The 21370-nt window shown below is 41.3% G+C and overlaps 1 protein-coding gene across 2 annotated transcripts in view; it reads right to left on the reverse strand.

Moving 5' to 3' along the window:
- Positions 1–21370, reverse strand: part of LOC127617676 (bifunctional heparan sulfate N-deacetylase/N-sulfotransferase 2-like) — a 212220-nt gene that overhangs the window by 162265 nt on the left and 28585 nt on the right. The window contains exon 2 of one of the 2 annotated variants that reach the window (XM_052089703.1): positions 1098–1208. The exons of the other annotated variant lie outside the window; for it this stretch is intronic. The gene's annotated coding sequence lies outside the window, so the exon portion shown is untranslated. The remainder of the gene's footprint in view (positions 1–1097; positions 1209–21370) is intronic. 2 annotated transcript variants of the gene reach the window in all.

The raw sequence follows: 21370 nt of genomic DNA on the forward strand, positions 1-21370 counted from the left end.
CAACGTTGCAGCGTGTAATGTCGGAGAGATCAAGGTTTGCAGCCTCCATCATAAGTCATAGCACAACACCTTTGACAAGAACTAGAAAAAATGCTTTACATCTCTCATCTTCATCTTTCTGGAGCTTTTTTATACAAATACTATAAATTTGATATGTCATGAATATTATGATTTTTTTGGTGGGTTGTTCCATCTGACAATTTATATCCTGCTGGGACATGCCGAATGTCCCTATGTTTTTTCAGGGAAGTAAGACATGTTTTTAGAGAGGACATGTTAAGTGTAAAGGTGTGGGGATGTTGATTAATTTTCATATCTTGATAAATCTTCAGTCTTGATAAAAGTTCACAGTTCCACATACAGTATTAAATAAACAGGGTACTTTCTTAGGATTCGTTAGAATTTTTATGCATTTTGTTAACATTAAACAGCCAATTTTATTGCTAATTTTAGAAGACACAACAGCAAAAAAGCTAAACAAATAAAAGGTAATTTTTCTTTCTGGACAAGTAACTTTTTTACTTGGACAAGTGAATGACCAGTTTACTTGTCCGAAAGACAAGCACATCACAATGCTTAATGTTGAGCCTGTAATCTAAAGGCTCATCTAAAACAGAACCATTCCATCCAGTTTTCCGTGCTGGGAACAAAAACCGCAGTTGGAGGAATTTTTTTTGACATTCCAATTCCAATGTCTGAATATTCTTAAGAATTAAAAGTTCTTGCCATTATATTATCAAAAAATGGTCTTAAAATGACAATAATATCATTAATCAAAATTATTTCTGGGACAATATATCATTGCACAAAATAAGTTATCGTCACTGGCCTAAGAATTACATGCCAGTTTTAAATGGGTGGCATGACAACAATGTGTTTGACGATTTGTTGACTTAAAAGATAGATACAATTCAACTTCTGCTGAAACAAATCTCTCGCACAATTTAAATCTTGAATGCAAAACAAAGATTAATTCTTTATAAAGGCTGTGAATTCTGTTAAAGCCAAGCAAGCAGGCAAATATGAGCAGAGACATATGGGACAAAGTTAAACAATAATACGGAGAGAAGTCCTTAGAGAGAGATCAAAAAACCCACCTGAGATTTAATTTCTCACAATGAGAGAGGTACAGTGTAGGCTGTTAAATGGAAACACCCTGGGAGATGATGAAGTGTCTCCATTATTAAGTGGTCAGGAGGAGCAACAATCTGTTAAAACAATAGAAGGATCATATGATTATTTTGCTCAGAATAGCACTAATACATTAGAGCAAATGCTGTCAGCTGGTGCCGGTTTTAATTTCCTGTATGATATGTATTTTTCAAATACCGCAATAACAGTGCATAGCTGAAACAATTGCTCTATCTATTCAATGGTCAGTATTTTACATTGTTCGCCACAAAGAGCACTATATAGAGTGTATTGAGAGGAGACCCCTATTAACTGCATACCCTTCTTACTAATGGTTATATCTTTATAACAAGCAATAACCCACAACTAACTCTCTTTAAAAGGGCAAACACCATGGCACACAACGATTTGTGAAACAAACAATTTGTAACACTAATAACTGTACATTTACAAAATTACACCGCCGGACATAATGCTGATTACTGCTAGCTAGCCAGGTAGCGTAACAGTCTGTTAACAGCTGGGAGACTCTCCATCACTACAGTACATAAAAAACAGGAGATGCACTTGTGCCCAAGAGAGGAGCTGTGTCCACTGTTTGGAAGTTTTTTGGTTTTAAAAAATTTGGTGTTGACCAACAGGCTATATTGCAAAGTTTGTTGAGCCACTGTTGATGCCAGTGGTGGGAAACACTAGAAACTTACTCCACCTCAGCAGAAAACATGTGTTGGAATACCAAGAATGTATGTGATTATGGTCATCAGATTCAAGGCCATCAACCAGTAGCACCAGTGAAACAGTGAAGCCAAAGGTTCGGACTTCATTTGAAGAGACATTTGCTTGAAGGCACTGAATATGACAGGAAAAGCAAGAGGTGGAATGACATAACGAACACAATAACAATCCACCTATGCAAGGACATGGTCCCGCTACAGACAGTGAAGAAAGAAAGGTTCAGAGCAATGATTAAAACACTGGATTCGAGATATGCGTTACTGGGCGAAAACACTTCAGCAAAACTGCTATCCCAACATTATACCAACAACACCGAAGCAAGCTGGAAGAGGAGCTATGTACAGTCACCCAGATTTCTACGACAACAGACCTGTGGTCAAATCGCACAGTGGAGCCATACATACCTCAGCATAACAGTACACTTCATCAGTGATGACTGGGAGTTGCGCAACCACTTGTATATCTATTTATTTTTAAGTTCTGTTTTTACTACATTGCAGTTTGCGCATTAAACATTTTTACATTCTGCAACTGTTTCATGCATTCTTATTCCTTCATATATTGTGTGGGGCCAAGCAATCCCTATAGTAATCAAAGCCTTCATTATATGACATTACAATGTTTTTATATTCTATGCATTCCTGACAGTAAAATAAGCCACTATAAACCTATATAAAGGCCCAGTTATGCAAAGACAAAATTACCATGATATACAGTGAAACCAGCAGAATATAAAAAAATAATGTGATACAGATTTGTGGTCATACTTCCCAGCACTAATGTCAGCTAATAATGGAAATAACTGTGGATACCCCCCACCCCCATGGACAAGACTAATCTTTAGTAATCCAGTGACATAATCTAGAATTCAGGTGGAGTTTTCCCAAATTATCTTGATTTTTTTTACCTCATATTGTCATTTTCTTAAAGCCCTAAGTTTAGCATGCAAGGTGTTCTTGGTACCAGTCCTTGTAATTGGCACTTATGTGATAAGCACACAGTTACGAACAAAAATGCTAATTCAACATCTGAGCAATAGCATAGGGAACTTCACGTGAAATATTGTCATATCCTGAGCTCTCCAGGTAGGCTCAAAATTTTAATAAAATATATGCATGGCTTTTGTGTGACTGGGAGTCACTTGCAAAAAGATAATAAAGCCACAATGCACTAGAAAATGTATGATTTCAGAGTTTGAGCTTACAGTTTTCAAACAATCATACGGTTTTACTTGGATTAGCATGCAACAATACAGTTTCATAGAGAAGTAAATCTTTTCAGGTTTGGCAGGAGAATGTGGAAGGAAAATAGGCCCAAGATAACCACAGTAACAAGACTTCTCTGTTCAAGTTTTAGTTGCTCCATCACACCCCACATTATGATTAGTTTTTTATATAATATATTTGACGTTCCTTTGACTATTGAATCCTTCTTCATTAAACAGTTCTCAGAATACTATAAATGCAAACAGAGCTACTTGGTTTGTGGCAGTGTGTAAAAAAAAAAAAAAAATAACACTACAGTCTGGAATTATTAAAATGATTTGATTGAGAATTATTCAGGCATGCCAATTAATTACTTTTCCTGTGTGAATAAAAACATCTGGAATTAAGAGTTCCAATCATAATAAATCCAAATAAAGATGTTCATAATGCAGCATAAAGTGCTGCACGATAATGGTAAAAATGATAATCACTAGGGCTGCAACAACTAATCAATAATTATCGATAATGGACATAATCAACAACAAATTTCATAATCGATGAGTTGGATATTTGCAGTAAGTACGGAGAAGCCCTGTCAGCGATGTCACTTCACAGCCCAGTTAAAAATGTGTTGCATTATCAAACTCGTTTGATAAACAATGGAGAAAAGTTGTAGCAGAAAAAACAGGACCCAAGTTGTCCAGCTCACAAGAGCACATTATAAACACTTCAAAGATTATAATCACACAGTCTCCAAAGGAGGAGTCCCCTACCAGCTGCTGAGACGTGGCGGGTTCTGAGACCGCCAACCGTGAGCGGGGAGGGGGTCGCTGCCAACCGCCTGGTGTGGGAGAGACCCCTTCTGTTCCCTGAGAACGCGGCGAGGCGTTCCGTCCGCCAGGGGCTGGAGGACTGCCTCCGATCCGCCCGGGGATGCATGGCTGTCGTCCATTAGAGGGTGGAGGAGTGGCAGAGGACCAAGCTATGGCATATCGGAGAACTGGCGAGTAAGTGTTTTTTTTCTCATCTCTCACTCTCCTCTCTCACTCTCACTGCCGCTCCACGTTGGCCTTTTCCCTCTCTTTTCAATTGTACAGTGTTTTGTTTTTTTTGTGTACTACACTGTTACAGGAAGTATCCTGTGTGTCTTATCATTTTTGTTTGCAAGCTCAGTATCATCGCAGATGCTTATGCTTAAATGACCGTGAAATAACCCAATTGTAAATCGCAATTAAAATACGATTAGACTAATTGTGCAGCCCTAATAATGCAGGTAACATTTTGCTTGTTGTTCTGCACAACCTTGAATCTGATACAGTCCTCTTAAACACAAAACCTCATTAAAATTGCAAATTTATGCTTCTACTTCCAACATCTGAGAACAGCAGTCCCTACAGGTGCACAATCTGTAAACGTAAATCATGTCAAAAAGCCCTGAGTCTGGATCGTGTTCCCTGTTCAACCTCTCACCCCACTAACTGCGCACACACACACACACACACACATGCATGCATGGCAAACAAACTCAAATTAGACTCCCTTCAGTGAGCACGCTGCATTTCTATAGGAGCCCAGCAAGTCCCATTTGTTTACATAGGACTAATTAAGTGCAATTTAACTGAGGAGCAAAAGTGCCAACAATGAGTCCCTGTGTTGGGGAAGAGGGAGAGAGAAAGGGAGAGGGACACCTTACTTCATGCAATGCAGGACTAACAAACAACCTTTCTGCAGCCCTTACAAAAACTTAAGAGAGATGTCTTTGAAGCCAACATGGAACTAGGGCTGGGTGATATATTGAATAGTAATGACATAATCGCAATGATTTTGCAGACAATATAAAATTCTGCAATATAGTGTATATTGCAATGATTTGAATGTGCTTTTGATTAGGCCATTTAGTTTCATAAAAGATTCATCAATTGGCTAATTTCACAATCCTTCAGGGCTGCACAATTAATCAAAATAGCATCAAAATGGCTTTATGGTCATACACCAATCAGCCACAACATTAAATCCACCTGGTTAATATTGTGCATGTCCCCCTCGTGCCGCCAAAACAGTGCCAACCCGCATCTCAGAATGCTATTCTTCTCACCACAATTGTTTATCAAGTTTGTTTATCTGAGTTACTGTAGAATTTGTCAGTTCAAACCAGTCTGGCCAGAAATACTCAAACCAGCTCGTCTGGCACCAACAATCATACCACGGTCCAAATCACTGAGATAACAGATTTTTACACATTCTGATGGTTGAAGTGAAAGTTAACTGAAGCTCCTGACCTGTATCTGCATGATTTTATGCACTGCAGCCACATGATTGGCTGATTAGATAATTGCATGGATGGTTGGTGCCAGACGGACTAGTTTGAGTAAATGCTGATCTCCTGGGATTTCCACACACAACAGTCTCTAGAATTTACTCAGAATGGTGCCAAAAACAAAAACATGCAGTGAGGGGCAGTTCTGCGGATGGAAACACCTTGTTGATGAGAGAGGTCAACAGAGAATGGCCAGAATGTTTCGAAATGATAAAGTCTACAGTAACTCAGATAACCGCTCTGTACATCTATGGTGAGAATTATATTCTGAGATGCGTTGGCGCTGTTTTGGCGGCGGTTTTAATGTTGTGGCTGATCTGTGTATGTGATTATTAAACTGCAAAAGGCTGTTATGAAAGACAGATAAACATGGTGTGTTTGCACTTCAGGAGGAGTGCTATTTTGTGCACATACAGGAATGTCTCGTGTTTTTAGCGCTTCTTCAGCAGTTGAAAGAGAAGTACTGCATGTTCAAGCATTTGCGCAATTTTAAACATTAGTGACCACACTACAAGTTATTATACAAATCTACAGAGGTGGCACAGTAACAGAAAAGGACATCACAGCATTTCACCAGATGTGGAACATTTGTAATGACACAATGCACTTTCAGTGTCAAAACAAAAGCTCCATACCTTCTTCATTCACCAAAAAATCTGTTATGCTGTTAAATGACTATTTATTAACCTAATTTTTATCACTGTATATTAGCGGTGCACCGATCAGGAAATTTGAGGCCGATATGATCTCCGATTTTTTTTTTAAAAACTAAGATCGGTCGATCAAAAGTTGTATTAGTCAACATTAATGTACTATGAACTAACGTTGAACAATTGTATTTTTATTAACTAACATTGATTAAAAAATTCTGTAAAAATATCTTGTTCATTGTTTGTTCATGACTCCTAATACATAAACTAATGTTAAAGAAATGAAACCTTTTTATTAAGTGTTACAAAAATTACATTAAAATTACATTAATCGTGAATTGCTAACATTTATTTGTTTGAAAACGGTTATGAATAGTTCTGTTGTCAATATCAAAAGGTTATTGTGACATACTGGCAACCAGTAAAAACCATGAGACCATCACACACAACAGCAGTGTTTCCCATTAATTGAGTAGACTCTGGCGGCCTGCCACAGTCTAATTTGCCCCGCCACGGTCTCATAATGATCGAAAACATTTTTTACACTTCTCATCTAAAATATTTTGCACTTCTCTGTCTCATAATAACATAAAATAAAAGGTTGTGTTTGTGCTCTCTCTTTCACATGGCAGTCAGCTCCTCACCCATTGCTGTAAACTCACACGCACGCACACGCACGCACGCATACACACACACACACTCGTAGATATATGACCTGGAGTACTCCTGGATCCGTCTAACGTTATTTGGTTGAGGAGGACGACAAATCTTGGAGGTAAGTAACGTCCAGCCCTCTACATTGCGAGTAAATCACATTATGCGACCAAAAAACTGCTGTTATTAGCCACTGGCAATTAAATATTAACATTTCACTCGAAAGTGACAGAATTGTGTAGTTTCAAAGCACAGAGTTTTACTGAATGAAAAGCAGTTGATTAAGAAGCCGGATTCAGCATCGTCTTTTAAAAAAAGCACTTGTCTCTCATTCAGTTGAAATCAGAGCATCTCAGGGAACCGCACCGCATTCGTCACAAGAGCAGCTCTCTTCTCAAGCGCACTGATGTGCACGCCGTCTACAGAAACTTGTGCCAAACTCCTGCGAAAATATAAAGGTATAAATGTATAAATTTTATGAATGCAAAGCACTCCAGTTTCACTTAATGTCCATGTAATGGCAAATGTCTGGTTATTGTGGGTTTATTCATGCAGTGTTACAGTGAGACGGGAGATGCATTGCTCTATTTCTGTGGAGATTATCAAATACAAGAAACAGAATCTCTAAGTCTTCCTTCATGAGCTTGTGAGTTAATAAAAGAGCCTTAAAATAATGTGTGAAAGTGAAGAATTTAAGGCAGAAATTTTGTACTATTGCATAATATCATATATTATAATAGCTACACTGGTTGGCTGGGTTACAAAAGAAGCAAAAGAAAACAAAACATTCCAAGTCCAATGGATCAGAAGTAAATCAGAAAAATAATATTTTAGTTATTTAGACATATTTTGATAATTAAAATATTTTAATTATTAAAAATTTTACACTTTTATATTTGATGGTCATTCATACGTTTTGAAGCCTGAAAAGGAAATCATATACCTTTATTTAAATATATGACCAAAGCTAAATTTGTATAAATGAATTTGTTGTGTGCATGAAGCACACATAGTGAGTTTGTATGGTAATTAATCATCATATTCGTGAAACACATAAAACAGACAATTAATCATCATAGACACCATGTTTATATAGAACATATTTTTTTTCTTCTCAGTTAAATAAGGCCCTGTGAGAGTAATTATCACCACAGACTCAAGCTCTGAGTGAAAATTGTGGGTTGGTAGTGTCAATCCAGCTAATTTTAGCTGATCGCTTCTGGTGAGGCAGGCCTTGGTTCTGTTTGTGAACAGCAGTCAATTAAACCTTGGCTGGGGGTGAAGAGCATCATGTACTGTATATGGGGAAGAATTGTGTGCGCTGTTTCTCACAATTCAATTTATTTCAAAGTTGCCTACTGCAGCTTTAAGAGCACAAAATTGTATAAAAGAGCACAACACTAGCCTCTGAATTTTGCTCTCAAAGTGCACCAGATGGAAGTGCTTCACTTTAAAATGGATACAATATTCCTAACCCCCTAGAGGATCGGAGGTCAACCCCCCATAGCCTCACTAAATCCTGTGGGAAACACTGAACAGACATACTTTCAAAAATAAGAAAAATATATCTCTCGTAACCTCTCATTAGCGACGAACGAAACAACGCAAAATGAAAAAGTCTTTCAGGAAGTGTCTCAGCTTTTCGCCGCACACGGCATCTACCGGACCTACAAGCACAGTAGGGAAAAGTAAAAACCAAACTTAAGTGACTACAGAACCATCAAGGAAAAGTGGAAGTGGTTCGACCAAAATGGACGCTATCTAGACCGGCGAGCAATGGGAGGGAGATTCGCCACGGCTGGAGTCCACGATGGAGGATGGTACGTTACCTCTATACTCCGCTTGAACGCTTCACTTTATTTAGTTGACAAGCTACTGCAAAGATTGCTTTTAAAACAACCAGGCCAATTTAACTGTTACACTTGTGTAAAATCACCATGCAACAACTGCTTTCTGCAGCACAATGAGCTAGTAGCTAACAGCTAGCGGTCTTGTTATTGTTTATCCTTTTGGGTCATGTTTAAGTTGATGTCACGGCAGTATCATGACGATCATCCTATAATCCAACCCACGTTGAGGCGGCACTAAACAGCACTGGAAAAGCAAGCTCAGAAAAGCAAGTCGAACCATAACGTGCAGTGGAAAAGTGCCATAATTATTAAGCAAATGTGTGAAGACGCGGTGCCATTATTGAAGGTTAAACAGTTATACCTGTTATTAGTGGTATTGTGACCAACATTAATCTGATTTAAAATTGGGATCCTCACAGAACAGCACTGAGATGAGTGACTAGGACTGGGCATTGTTCCAAGAAATTAGACACTAATACCTTGACTTCGATGCTGGTTCGATACCGGTTCCTAAACAATACTTTTCAATGTCCAATTTTATGAAATCCATTTTAATAAGATTACAAACATTACACATTACCTAAAAAAAACTTTGGTTTTATTTTTTCAGTTTGATTACTTTTTTTACATCTACATCTTATGGAGTTTTGTGTTCCTTGCCACAGTTGCTTACAGCTTGCTCACTGGGGTTATTAATACAATTATCATTTAATTATTTTTAAACACTATTAAAAATAGTATTTTATCTAAATTACACAATGATGATTAATTGACTTTATAGACATTACAGTTTTATCGTCTGTTAATGCTGATATTTTGTAAAGCTGCTTTGAAACTATGTGTGTTGTGAAAGGCGCTATACAAATAAAATTGACTTGACTTTTTTTACAGGCTCAAAAAGACTCATCTCCTGAGCCCTCTGGTCTCCTCATGCCAGGGTCAGTAGGGGCAGAGGCTATAACATTAATGTGAAGAGGAAAAAAACTAAACAAGAAAGCTAAACTGTTAATTCAGCCAACCCTAAGGATAAGCACGGTTTAACAAGATAACCAGTTTAATGTACATTTAACTTGATCAGTTACTGTCAACTTTAAAGCATTTTTAGCATCGATTTAGCTAGCTATCTATAGCAATACATCCAAAGAATACCTAACGTTATGTAGGTCCCAGTTTATAGGACTATGTCACCACACACAGAAACGTTAATTTAACATGTACACAAGCATGTACCACTACAAGTTAGCCGATTTTGTTTGCTAGTTTGTTTGCTAAACGTTAACCTTACCTGTCGGTGACCCAGTCATAGCGCCGCTGCATTCATCAGTAGTTTTGAAGGAGGACTCGTGTGGTGGGCTTGTTGAAGGAAGCTCTGAGAGCAACTTTCTGCTCTTTAAGTTTATTCCGTATACTGTCAAGAGCTTCATCAGATTTGTGGTGTTGCCGGTCTTGGCAATTATCTTGTCGCAAATATTGCATCGCGCGCTGTTGGCATCGAGCCTGGTGAAATGTAGCCAAACTTTTGATCTTTTCCACATCTTTTACATCTATGGGGGTTGAGACGCATACACACTACCGCCTCACGTGTGAGCCGCGTCTCTGGGCAAAACCTGCGTAAACTAGTATTTATCCTTGATTCCTAAACACAGCTAAATCACTGGCACTTTTAGATTTGGGCACATCTAGCATGCAACATGCTTATCACTGACGTTGATTAGATTAACGACTTAGGTATCGAAATCTGGTACTGAAAGACAAGACATTTTTCGATACTCGATTGTTTAGAGGCAATTCAGTCTGTGCCTAAAATGTATCGAACTCGATAACCAGCCCTATGAGTAACTGATGAGATATGGAGAGCATCTGGAGAACAGCATGTTTGACTGACACAGAGAGCACTTATGTTGAAGAGAATAAAGCTAAAAGCGTTCAAACAGTCTCTATATTTCAACACAATGTTTGATTGTCATGATTCACATTATATCACATGTACTCAGATTTGTATTTGCATGTTTATTTGTTGTTTAATTCTCCTTAATTTATCCTCTTTCTGCTCACTTTGCAGCGAGTTAGCATAACTACCATAATATCTCTAGAAAACGTGCAACTTAATATTCATACACGTGTAATTCTTACACAATTTTATAAAGAAAAATGCATATTCATGTGAATTATATCATGTCTGAAATTTGTGGATACTTAGAATTGCCAATAACTCACCCTCCAAAGGCTGAGTAAGCACTCATTCATTAGAGTAGCAGTGTATGTGTGATTCCCTGCATGCTGCAAAAAAGATCGGCCCTAAATCTAGGCACGATTGGTCGATCGCTGATCACGGATTTAAGACGAATATCGGTCGATTTTGATTGGTGGCTGATCGATCGGTTCACCCCTACTGTATATAAAATCTAAATGTGTAATAGGGCTGCTCTATTAATCGAAACAAAATCGCAATATCATCTTGTGTGATTATTAAATTGTAAACGCTGTGATTTCATTAAATAGTTTGTTGCAGTGCTAACTTCAAAGTTTATTTGCACTGCTGTGTCCTGTCTGTATTAGGTTAGTTCATTAATACATTATTTTCTGAGCAGTTCTGTGCTCCACAACTCTATCTCATGGTCAGAGTAACAGATGTGCTTTGAGCTCAGTTCCATTTGCTTTCGTGCGCTGAGCGTGTTAAAAGGAAACCGGCGCGTCCTTGGTGAAGAGGAGTGGGAGCTTGGAGTGGGAGCTGCTCATTGCAGATCCTGTTGTTTATAAGTCAGGCTGCCTCCACACTGCGCTCATTCAGACTGAAACAAAGCTAGATCAGCCGAGAGGCTCCACTAGGACATAAACTTCAAAACAGGGACAGAGAGTGAACAGTGGACGAGAAAGGGGGAGGAGATAGAGAGAGAGAGAGAGAGAGAAGCTGTACCAGGAGTAGAAGGCACGGCTGAGAAAGAAACGAAGTCTAGCAAAACAGGAAAAGAACTAAAAACTATATAGCAGGGCAGATGTGCGCTTACAACCCAGATAAGTAATATCTCTGTATAAGTCACACTGACAGAGGTTGCATCCAGCAGACATCAGGATCTACTCATCATATCAGTGTTCAGTACAGTAGGCAGTACGGGGGGGAGGGAGAATTTGCTTGAATTAATCGTGTGTAACAGTTTAAAACATGAACAATAATCTGTTAATTTTTTTATATAATAACAATAGGGACAAATAATCCACATATGTTTATAACATATGTAACTATGCTGTATATACTGTAAATAAGCAGCTTTTAGTCTTAGTAAAACAATATGCCTGTATATCTGTATATATTTCTTATATCTGCAACCCTCTTTACTACGCACCAATTATCTGGTTTAGTGACTACATGTTTTTACTACAAGTGTGATGAAACATTATTGTGGGCATGTGAGGAGTTGCATTTGACAGCTGTCTAGAATTTGATAGAACAACAATGTTATGATGGGAAAGAATATTTAAACTAGTTGAATAAAGTGCTTTGTAAAGGCAAATTACTGTGAATTTTAAAATGCTTCTACTGTCCATTGACTGATGTTTTCATCAGTTTGTGTGCAAGCACATGTTTTGGTGTGCAGCCCGTTTGATCGCACAACAGGCAGTCATTGGTTATGTATAAATTATGTATGTAAGTCACAGGACATGACATATTCGATTACACTGTAATTAGATCCTACAACAATAGAGAATACACATACAATTCTGTAAATTGTGAACAAGTTATTTTTTATACTTGTATACGCATATATGTGTATACAAATTAGGTTGATTTAAATACAAACCAACTGAAAATTGGGTAGTTTTAGAAAAGGCCCTATGTTTTAAAAAATGGAAGGGGGGCAACATCAATCAAATCAAATCCCGTTATTGTCATATACACAAGTGCAACAGTGGGTGAAAAGTCTTAGGTGCAATTCCAAGCAGCATAGCAGTATGACAATTACAATAAACATCTGATCTACACAACAGTTTACACATCTTGTTACACAACACAATATATAATATACACCTAATAATATACAATATACAGTATACACAAAAAATAAGACTGTAAACAATAAAATTAATATAAAATGTACACAAAATAAGACTATCCAATAAAAATACACTCTACCCTCCACCCCTCATGTAATATGTGAAAATAATTATGAAGTGTTTAATGTCAAATTCAGCTGTTGGTTGATAGTCAGTTGACAGTGTGTAAGATGTATAAAATGTGAGTTTAGTCTGAGGCTAATAAAGTGCTGATATATGTATCGTGAGCGATCAAGAATTCAAAACTCTGATTGCTTGGGGGAAGACGCTGTCATGAAGTCAGCTGATGCTGTGATACCGCCTGCCTGATGGTAGCAGTGCGAGCAGCCCATGGCTCGGTTGGCTGGAGTCTCTGATGATCCTCAGAGCTTTTTTCTGTACCTTGCCCCACTCAAAATGGCAGCGGAGACAGCATTTGTTCTATGATCAAAGGTGAGACATAGAACTTTGTTTCCCAGAGTCCTTCACAGTTCCACAGCTGGATGTGAGGTCCCGCCCATGGACCCAGCCTCAAACGCCATTGGTCAAAAGCGGCCTATGACCGGTGACGTCATTTTGTCAACAAAACCGGTAAACAGCAGTTACTTCGCTCTCTCTGCATTCAGCTGCAAAAGCCTGCGGTTTAAAGAGACGCGTATCTACACATACAAAGGAGTTTCCCTCCTTCTGGACAAAGAGAGACCACATTTTTCTAACCTCACCATTTGGCCACGGTAGAGTAAGATTAACTTAGCTTTGTTCCAGTCGTGTAGTATACTTATTACAACCGGTTCATTGATTTTCACTATGAGACAACAGTGAATTTATTTAGAAAACGATTGAGAAGGGAAGCTGGTCGCCTTTTCCATTTTCTATCAACGTTGACTACCTCCTGCATTTCTCTCAATCACCGGATCTGAGAATAACACAGAGACGGGTCTTTTCGCTGACGATCGTAAAACAAAGGACCAAATCCAAATCATTTTCTCCTGACTGCTCAACGCAACAAGAATTCAAACGGACAACCCTGCTCAAATCACACAGGATTTCCCCAAGTAAGGCTTGATATCTGGGCAGATTAATTTAGAAACTGTGACTTTTCTTATAAAACTAAATCATATATTTGATGCTGAATGTTTGATGTTTTGATTACAATTGTATGTTTAACTACGATCGCTGATTGCCGTTTTGATTTGTGAGATCGTAATTTTGGGGGAAATTTTATTTTATTGAGTGATCTGAACTAAAGATTCAAATCACGCTGTTACCAGCGTGTATCCTCCGTTAAATTGCATGCACCCCTGTTTGCTCGCTCCCTCTCACACACACACTGAAATTCAAGGAGCGAGCAGCACCGCGGTTTATGTCCGACTCAGGCTGGTGTTTTCAAATTCTCCCGCCTTTCGTTCAGTTCCTTTGTGTGTCTGCTCATTACCACCCGCACGATATTGATTGATGCCTACCATGGTTGATGCCTAAAGGGAAGGTATCCAATATCCAGGAAGCAGTTGGCAATCTGTTCCTGCTCTACCACCACAAGGCCCAGTTGCAGATAGCAACACTCAAGGGTGATGTAAAGACACTTACCGCCCATGGGAGTCAGCTTGATGCACATAATCCTGCCTTACACAAGACCTCCAGACCACGAATACGATGCTGGAGGAGTGTATAGAAAGACTCCAGTCGGCTGAAACAGATAGCAGAGAAGCCGCGAACGACCGAGTCCGGCAGGAGAGCCAAGACGCACGGGCCAAGGCTCAAGATGTGCTCCGCTACCCCATCTCTGACAGGAGTGGGGCAGAGGACTCAGAAACCGGCACTACGATGAAATACCCCACCCCTGGTAGTATCAGGTAGTATTTAAAAACCGTTGTCCCAACTCCCTGAGTTAGAGCGCATCCCTGTTCGGGACACGAGTCCACCATGTTTCAGGGTGCAAGAAGACCCCCTTCATGCAATCCTCCCCACTCTCAGACCCCGCTCCAGCATGGTGCCTCCCTCACCAGGAGGAAGTGGTCTCACTCAATGCTGTGGCAATGGGGGCAGGCACTGGTACTCATACTCTGACGAGTCAGATGGACACAAGCGGGACAAAACCACAGGTCTGCGCATGTGCCAGCTTGACTCAAAGGGAATCGTTCGGGGCTTCCCAAAGAGAGGGATCTGGAGCGGGAGGTCAGCTTCATCCAGAAACACCTAGCGGATGTGAAGCAGCACCTAAATGCTTCTTGCCGTCACCCCAAAGGGCCAGACGATGACCACAAGGGGGCCAATATTGACAATCCGCAAACATGACTAGGCCAGACCCTTCCCCCGTCAACCGTCAGAGTCAACTTCGTATGCTGGGGGAAGAACACAGGGAAGACCCCAACACTCCCAGTGGCAGTCATGCCCAGAACCCATCCTCCACGCCTTCAATTTTTGGGAGACCTTGTCCACAAGGTTAATGCCAGACACACATCTGTGTTGGTAGGGAGATGTATAGACTTCCATGCGTTACTGGACAATAGGCATGAAATCAGCCTGAGGTGCAAGGAGACTTAAGCAAAAGTCGCCAGGGCAATGCTCTCTCCTGGTAAACCGCCTCAGACAGAGCCCTGTGATGTGAGCCTTGTCAGCTACACACAAAACAGGCCCCTTATCGAGCTCCTCCAGAAGGACATGGTATTTGAAGGGGGAGACCCGCAAGAGCAGGCTTTCAGAGAACTGAAGGCAAAGATCTGTTCAGCCCCCTTCCTCATCTACCCAGACAAGGATATGGAGTTTCACATCAAGGCAAGCTTCTCCTCCCACTGCCTCAGCGCCACCCTGGCACAGAGGTATGACAAAGAGAACTGGGAAAATCCCCAAAGCCGGTGATCAAGACAATCCGGCAGCAGCTGATGGAACCTCAGACACAAAAGTTCCTACCACCCCTTTACAGGACTCAAGAGCTAAAAGCTATCTGTCAGTTACAACAACACCTGGAACTTGAGAGAATCCTTTTGATCCATGTTCCCCATGGTCCACCCAGGCGGGTCGTTGCGACTGATCATAGGGGGGTGATTCTTCTGTCAAGGCATCCAGAGCATGCAAAGTGTTATTCAGAATAGCAGAATGCATGTTTACATGGAGTGTGGTACCTGGCAGGGTTTTGCCCGGACCCTGTAATTGTTCTTGTTGGAACAGGAATTTCGTTACCTTGTGTTTGTGTGAGTGGTATTAAGTGTTATTTCATGCTAATGTTGTAAGTAAAGCAATGCTATGCTTAACTACAGTGCTGTTGTAGGTCCACCCCCCTTCGGAGTGGAGGCTGTTCAAAGGGGTTTGTATGGTTTGACCGGACCCACGTGTCTGTGTAAATCGGTCACGTACTGCTGTGCAGTATATGCAGTTGCAAAACTGACTTCTTCCGGACGGTACAGCATAAATGGCCAGTAGGCAACCTGTTGGAGGGTGTGGTAGGTAGCTTTGTAGATCCTATGACCTCCAATGGGAGCATCGTGGGCATGTAGCAGAATCACCCCCCTATGATCAGTCGCAACAACCCGCCTGGGTGGACCATGGGGAACATGGATCAAAAGGATTCTCTCAAGTTCCAGGTGTTGTTGTAACTGACAGATAGCTTTTAGCTCTTTTGAGTCCTGTAAAGAGGTGGTAGGAACTTTTGTGTCTGAGGTTCCATCAGCTGCTGCCGGATTGTCTTGATCACCAGCTTTGGGGATTTTCCCAGTTCTCTTTCTCATACCTCTGTGCCAGGGTGGCGCTGAGGCAGTGGGAGGAGAAGCTTGCCTTGATGTGAAACTCCATATCCTTGTCTGGGTAGACGAGGAAGGGGGCTGAACAGATCTTTGCCTTCAGTTCTCTGAAAGCCTGCTCTTGTGGGTCTCCCCCTTCAAATACCATGTCCTTCTGGAGGAGCAAATCAGACAACTCTTCCGTTCTCCTCCTGCCCAATTACAGGAAGCACCTGCCCTCAGAATGATCCAGTGCTGCATTATGCTACAGGACTGTTTTGATCACGTGGATTGGGAGATGTTATGGTCTGCCTCTGATGACGACATCAAGGTCTACGTTGATACCTTAATGTGTTTCATCAGGAAGTGCATAGATATAGTGCCGACCAAAACAATACGGATCTACCCTAACCAGAAACCATGGATTAATAGTACCACACAATAGTACCACACAAGTGTTATTCATATTCTGAATAACACTTTGCATGCTCTGGATGCCTTGACAGAAGTTGTGAGATCAGACATAACATATGGGTAAAGTGGTTAGAGATCTAATGCATGACCTTGTGAGGGAAATCGGTACTTCAGTTAAGAGCCTGAGTGGTTGAAGGATCCCATCCTACTTCGTTCCCCTAAACATGGCTGAACAAATCTTTAGATCAGCCACTACTACCGTTGTGCAATCTTCTCAGATACATCTGGCATACAGACTTGGCAGTGACAAAAAAAAAATAGGATTTATCCTTAACTTACCCATTATGAAGGAACTTTCTGTTCTAGGGTAGAAGGGGCTGATAGTTGATGGCTTGTCAACACACCAGCCACTGGTGTCCTGGAGGGAGGGAAGTTCACCTCCGATGATGTGTCTGGCAGTTCGCACACAACTATTTGCAGGGCTTTGCAGTTGAGGGTGGTGCTGTTGCCATACCAGGCGGTGATGCAGCCAGTCAGGATTCTCTCTACAGTGCTGGTGTAGAACTGTGTGAGGATGTGGTGGTTCATTCCAAACTTTCTCAGCCGTTTCAGGAAGATGAGGCGCTGGTGAGCCTTCTTCACAATGGCCTAAGTGTGGACGGACTAAGTGAGTTTCTCAGTGATGTGGACACCAAGGAACCTTAAGTCACCACAAGCTCCACAAGTGTCAGAGTGTGCACCGTCTCTCTCTGCAGGCTGTTTTATCATTATCTACCTACCACCGTTGTATCATCAGCAAACTTAATAAATGTCATTGGAGCTATGTGTTGTCATGTGTGTACAGGGAATATAGGAGTGGGCGGAGAACATAGCCCTGCAGGGCTCCAGTGTTGAGGGTCAGTGACGAGATGTTGCTGCCATTCTAACCACCTGGCGTCTGCGTGACAGGAAGTCCAGGATCCAGCTGCACAGTGAGCCGTTTAAGCCCAGAGCCTGGAGTTTCACATCAAGCTTGGAGAGCACTATGGTGTTGAATGCTGAACTGTAGTCTACAAACAGCATTCTTAAATATGTGTTCCTTTTTTCCAGGTGGGAGAGAGCAGTGTGTTGTTTAGATGCAAATGGCATCATCAGTGGAGTGGTTGTTGCGGTAAGTAAACTGCAGTTATTCAGGCAGCAAAGGGGAGACGTAATCTCTGATTAGCCTCTCGAAGCATTTGCTGATGATGGGGATTAGAGCAACAGGATGCCAGTTATTTAAGCAAGTGATTTTGGATTGCTTTGGGACATGCACAATGGTGGACATTTTTAAAGCATGTGGGGACCATAGACAAGGAGAGGGAAAGGTTGAATATGTCCGTAAATCACCAGCCAGTTGGTTCATGCATGCTCTGATGATGCGGCCCGGAATGCCGTCTGGAACCGCGGTTTCCGATCGGAACATGATCGGAAGGATCATGTTACGTCTGCTTCAGAGATGGAGAGTGAACTAACCTTTGTAGCTTTGGACGTGGGAGCTCTCCGCGAGGGCGGTGTTGTTTCCCTCGAAACAAGCATAAAAATTATAAAGCCCATCAGGGAGAGAGGCAGCGGTGTTCACACCTTTGAAGTCTGTGATGCTTTGAAGTCCTTAATTCTCTGCCACATGCTTGTGTTGAACGGCCCTTCAATCTTGCCCCTGTACTGGTGATTGGCTGCTCTGATAATTTTGCGGAGGGCATAACTGGCTTGTTTATGCTCCTCCGCGTTCCCAGAATTAAAAGCGGAAGTCCATACATTAAGTGCCTCCAAGAGCGTCACTATTAATCCATGGTTTCTGGTTAGGGCAGATCCATATTGTTTTGGTCGGCACTATATCTATGCACTTCCTGATGAAACACATTAAGGTATCAACGTAGACCTTGATGTCGTCATCAGAGGCAGACCATAACATCTCCCAATCCACGTGATCAAAACAGACCTGTAGCATAATGCAGCACTGGATCATTCTGAGGGCAGGTGCTTCCTGTAATTGGGCAGGAGGAGAACGGAAGAGTTGTCTGATTTGCCAAATGGTGGGCGGGGGAGGGATTTGTAGCAATCCAGGAAGGGAAAATAGCAATGGTCCTAAACCCGGTCCTCTCGTGTGTTGCATCTGATGTGCTGGTAGTATTTCGGTGCTATTGACTTGAAGTTGGCTTTGTTAAATTCCCCAGTCACAATAAACGTGGCCTCAGGGTCTGAGGCTTCCTGCTCACTTACACTCCCATACATTTCCTTGAGTGCCCGGTCTGTGTCGGCTTGTGGGGTGGATGTACACAGCTGTGATAATGACAGCTGTGAATTCCCTTGGTAGCCAGAATGGCTAATATATACACTATAAACAGCAACTTAAAAACATTTAAATAAATGCTTTCACAAAACAGGCTAGTCTATGTATGAGAACAATAGAAAATTGACTTTAAAAGATTTATAAGGAATATGACAAACTAGTGGCAACAGGGTTGTCAAGTTGTCATTCTCTGAAACTAAATGAAGTCAACAGCTGTATTTTCGTTCTCATATTCCTTAGAACAGTAATAGAAAGAACTGTTCAAAAGATTGACAAAATCCCAAACATTTTACAGCCGTCTTTGTTCTACATTACCATAAGCTGTTGTCACTATTTGAAATTTCGTACACATTTTTAACAAAACAATTCACAAGGTAGGAACATAATAAAAAAAATTAGGGGTCACGATTGTGAAATTTGGCTAACAATTAATTGTCAAACAAATAATTGCGAATATCACGTTTACTTGTCTGTTTTAGGCGTTTCGAGAATATGATGATTAATTACCACACAAACTCACTATGTGTGCTTTCTAAAATAATTTATACAAATTTAGCTTGGGTCATATAATAACCTAAGGGTATATGATTTCCTTTTCAGGCTTTAAAAACATATGAATGACAGTCAAATATAAAAGTACAAAATGTTAAATAATTAAAATAATATTGTAATTATCAAAGTCCAATGGAACAGTTATTTAGACACATTTTATCAATGTTTATTTTCTTTTGCTTCTTTTGTAACCCAGCCAACCTGTGTAGCTATATTATATTATGCAATAGTAAACTATTTCTGCCTTAAATTCATCACGTTCACACATTATTTTAAGGCTCTCTGAATAACTCAGGTGAAGGAAGACTTTGATATTCTCTTTCTTGCATTTTAACATCTCCACAGAAATAGTTCAGGACATCTCCTCTGTCTCACTGCGTGCCATTAACCCTGCGTGAATAAACCCACAATAACCACGGACATTTGCCATTACATGGCCACTACGTGAAACTGGAGCGCTTTGCGTTCACAAAATTAAAAAAAGTTTATACCTCGTTTATATTTTCACAGGAGTTTGGCGCACGCCTCTGTAGACGGCGTGCACATCAGAGCGCTTGAGAAGCGGTTCATCTTCACACACGCTCAAGAGAGCTGCTTTTGTGACATCCGTGGTGTGGTTCCCTGATATGCTTAGAGTTCAACTGAATGAGACTTAAGTGCTTTTTCCTGCGTGCATGACACAGCATGCAATGAAAGACGAGGCTGAATCCAGCTTCTTAATCAACTGCTTTTTATTCAGTAAAAGGGCCTGAGTGCTTCGACACAACACAATTATCACTAGAGAGTGAAATGTTAATATTTACTTGCCAGCGGCTAATAACAGATGTTTTTTGGTTGCATAGTGCAAAATTTACTTGCATATGCGAGTGATTTACTCGCAATGTAGAGGGCAAGAATAACAAAAAAACAACTTTCCAAATAATATCGAAAACGTTTGGTTACGTATGTAACCTCCGTTCCCCGAGGGAGGGAACGACACGTTGTGTCGGAGAAGCGACACTAGGGGTCTCTCTTGAGCGCCGATATTCACCTCTGACCTATTGAAAAGGGCCAATGAGAAGTTGGCAGTCAGTATTTGCATACCCGCCCCGGACATACGGGTATTTAAGCCGGGCAAATACGGGAGTTCATTCAGGATTTTTCTGAGGAGCCGGAATGGTCCGGCCACAACAGTGGCTCGGTTCAGTGACATGGCGGAGGAAAGACACAACGTGTCGTTCCTCCCTCGGGAACGGAGGTTACATACGTAACCAAACGTTCCCCTTCTGTCGCTCTCTCCACGTTGTGTCGGAGAAGCGACACTAGGGGACCCATTCCAATCTTGCCATGTGCTGAAACGTGTACGTGAACTGCCGATACAGAGGCGGGCAGGGATTCATCCAGTGCCATGCATCGTCTGTACCCGGCTGCACGTACCCTTCCCCAATGCCCCATACGAACATCGGAATCCTTCTAGTTACCCTGGGAGGGGAACAAGGCAGCCTGGCTGGGCCTCTTTTCTCTCTATGTTTCTCGCATAGAGCAATCACGGCCGGGGCCCTTACACGCATATAGGGAAGGGGGTCTTACCCAGACCCTGCGGAGACCACACCTGCCCTTTTTCTTGGGGAGGAAAAGTGGTAGACACGTCACACGGCCGTCTTAGGGCTCGTGTGGAAAGTATGGTGCGGTGGTAGATCCCAGCCTCGAAGGGGGGAGTTGCTACAGCACGGCGACCGGGGCAGCTGTAACTGCCTAAGGGAGACACGGGGGTCCGCTCGTAAGGGGACAGAACCGTGGAAATACACACAGGGGGCGTCCGCG

The sequence above is a fragment of the Xyrauchen texanus genome, chromosome 24, assembly GCF_025860055.1.
Source record: "Xyrauchen texanus isolate HMW12.3.18 chromosome 24, RBS_HiC_50CHRs, whole genome shotgun sequence".
Classification (NCBI taxonomy): Eukaryota; Metazoa; Chordata; class Actinopteri; order Cypriniformes; family Catostomidae; genus Xyrauchen; species Xyrauchen texanus.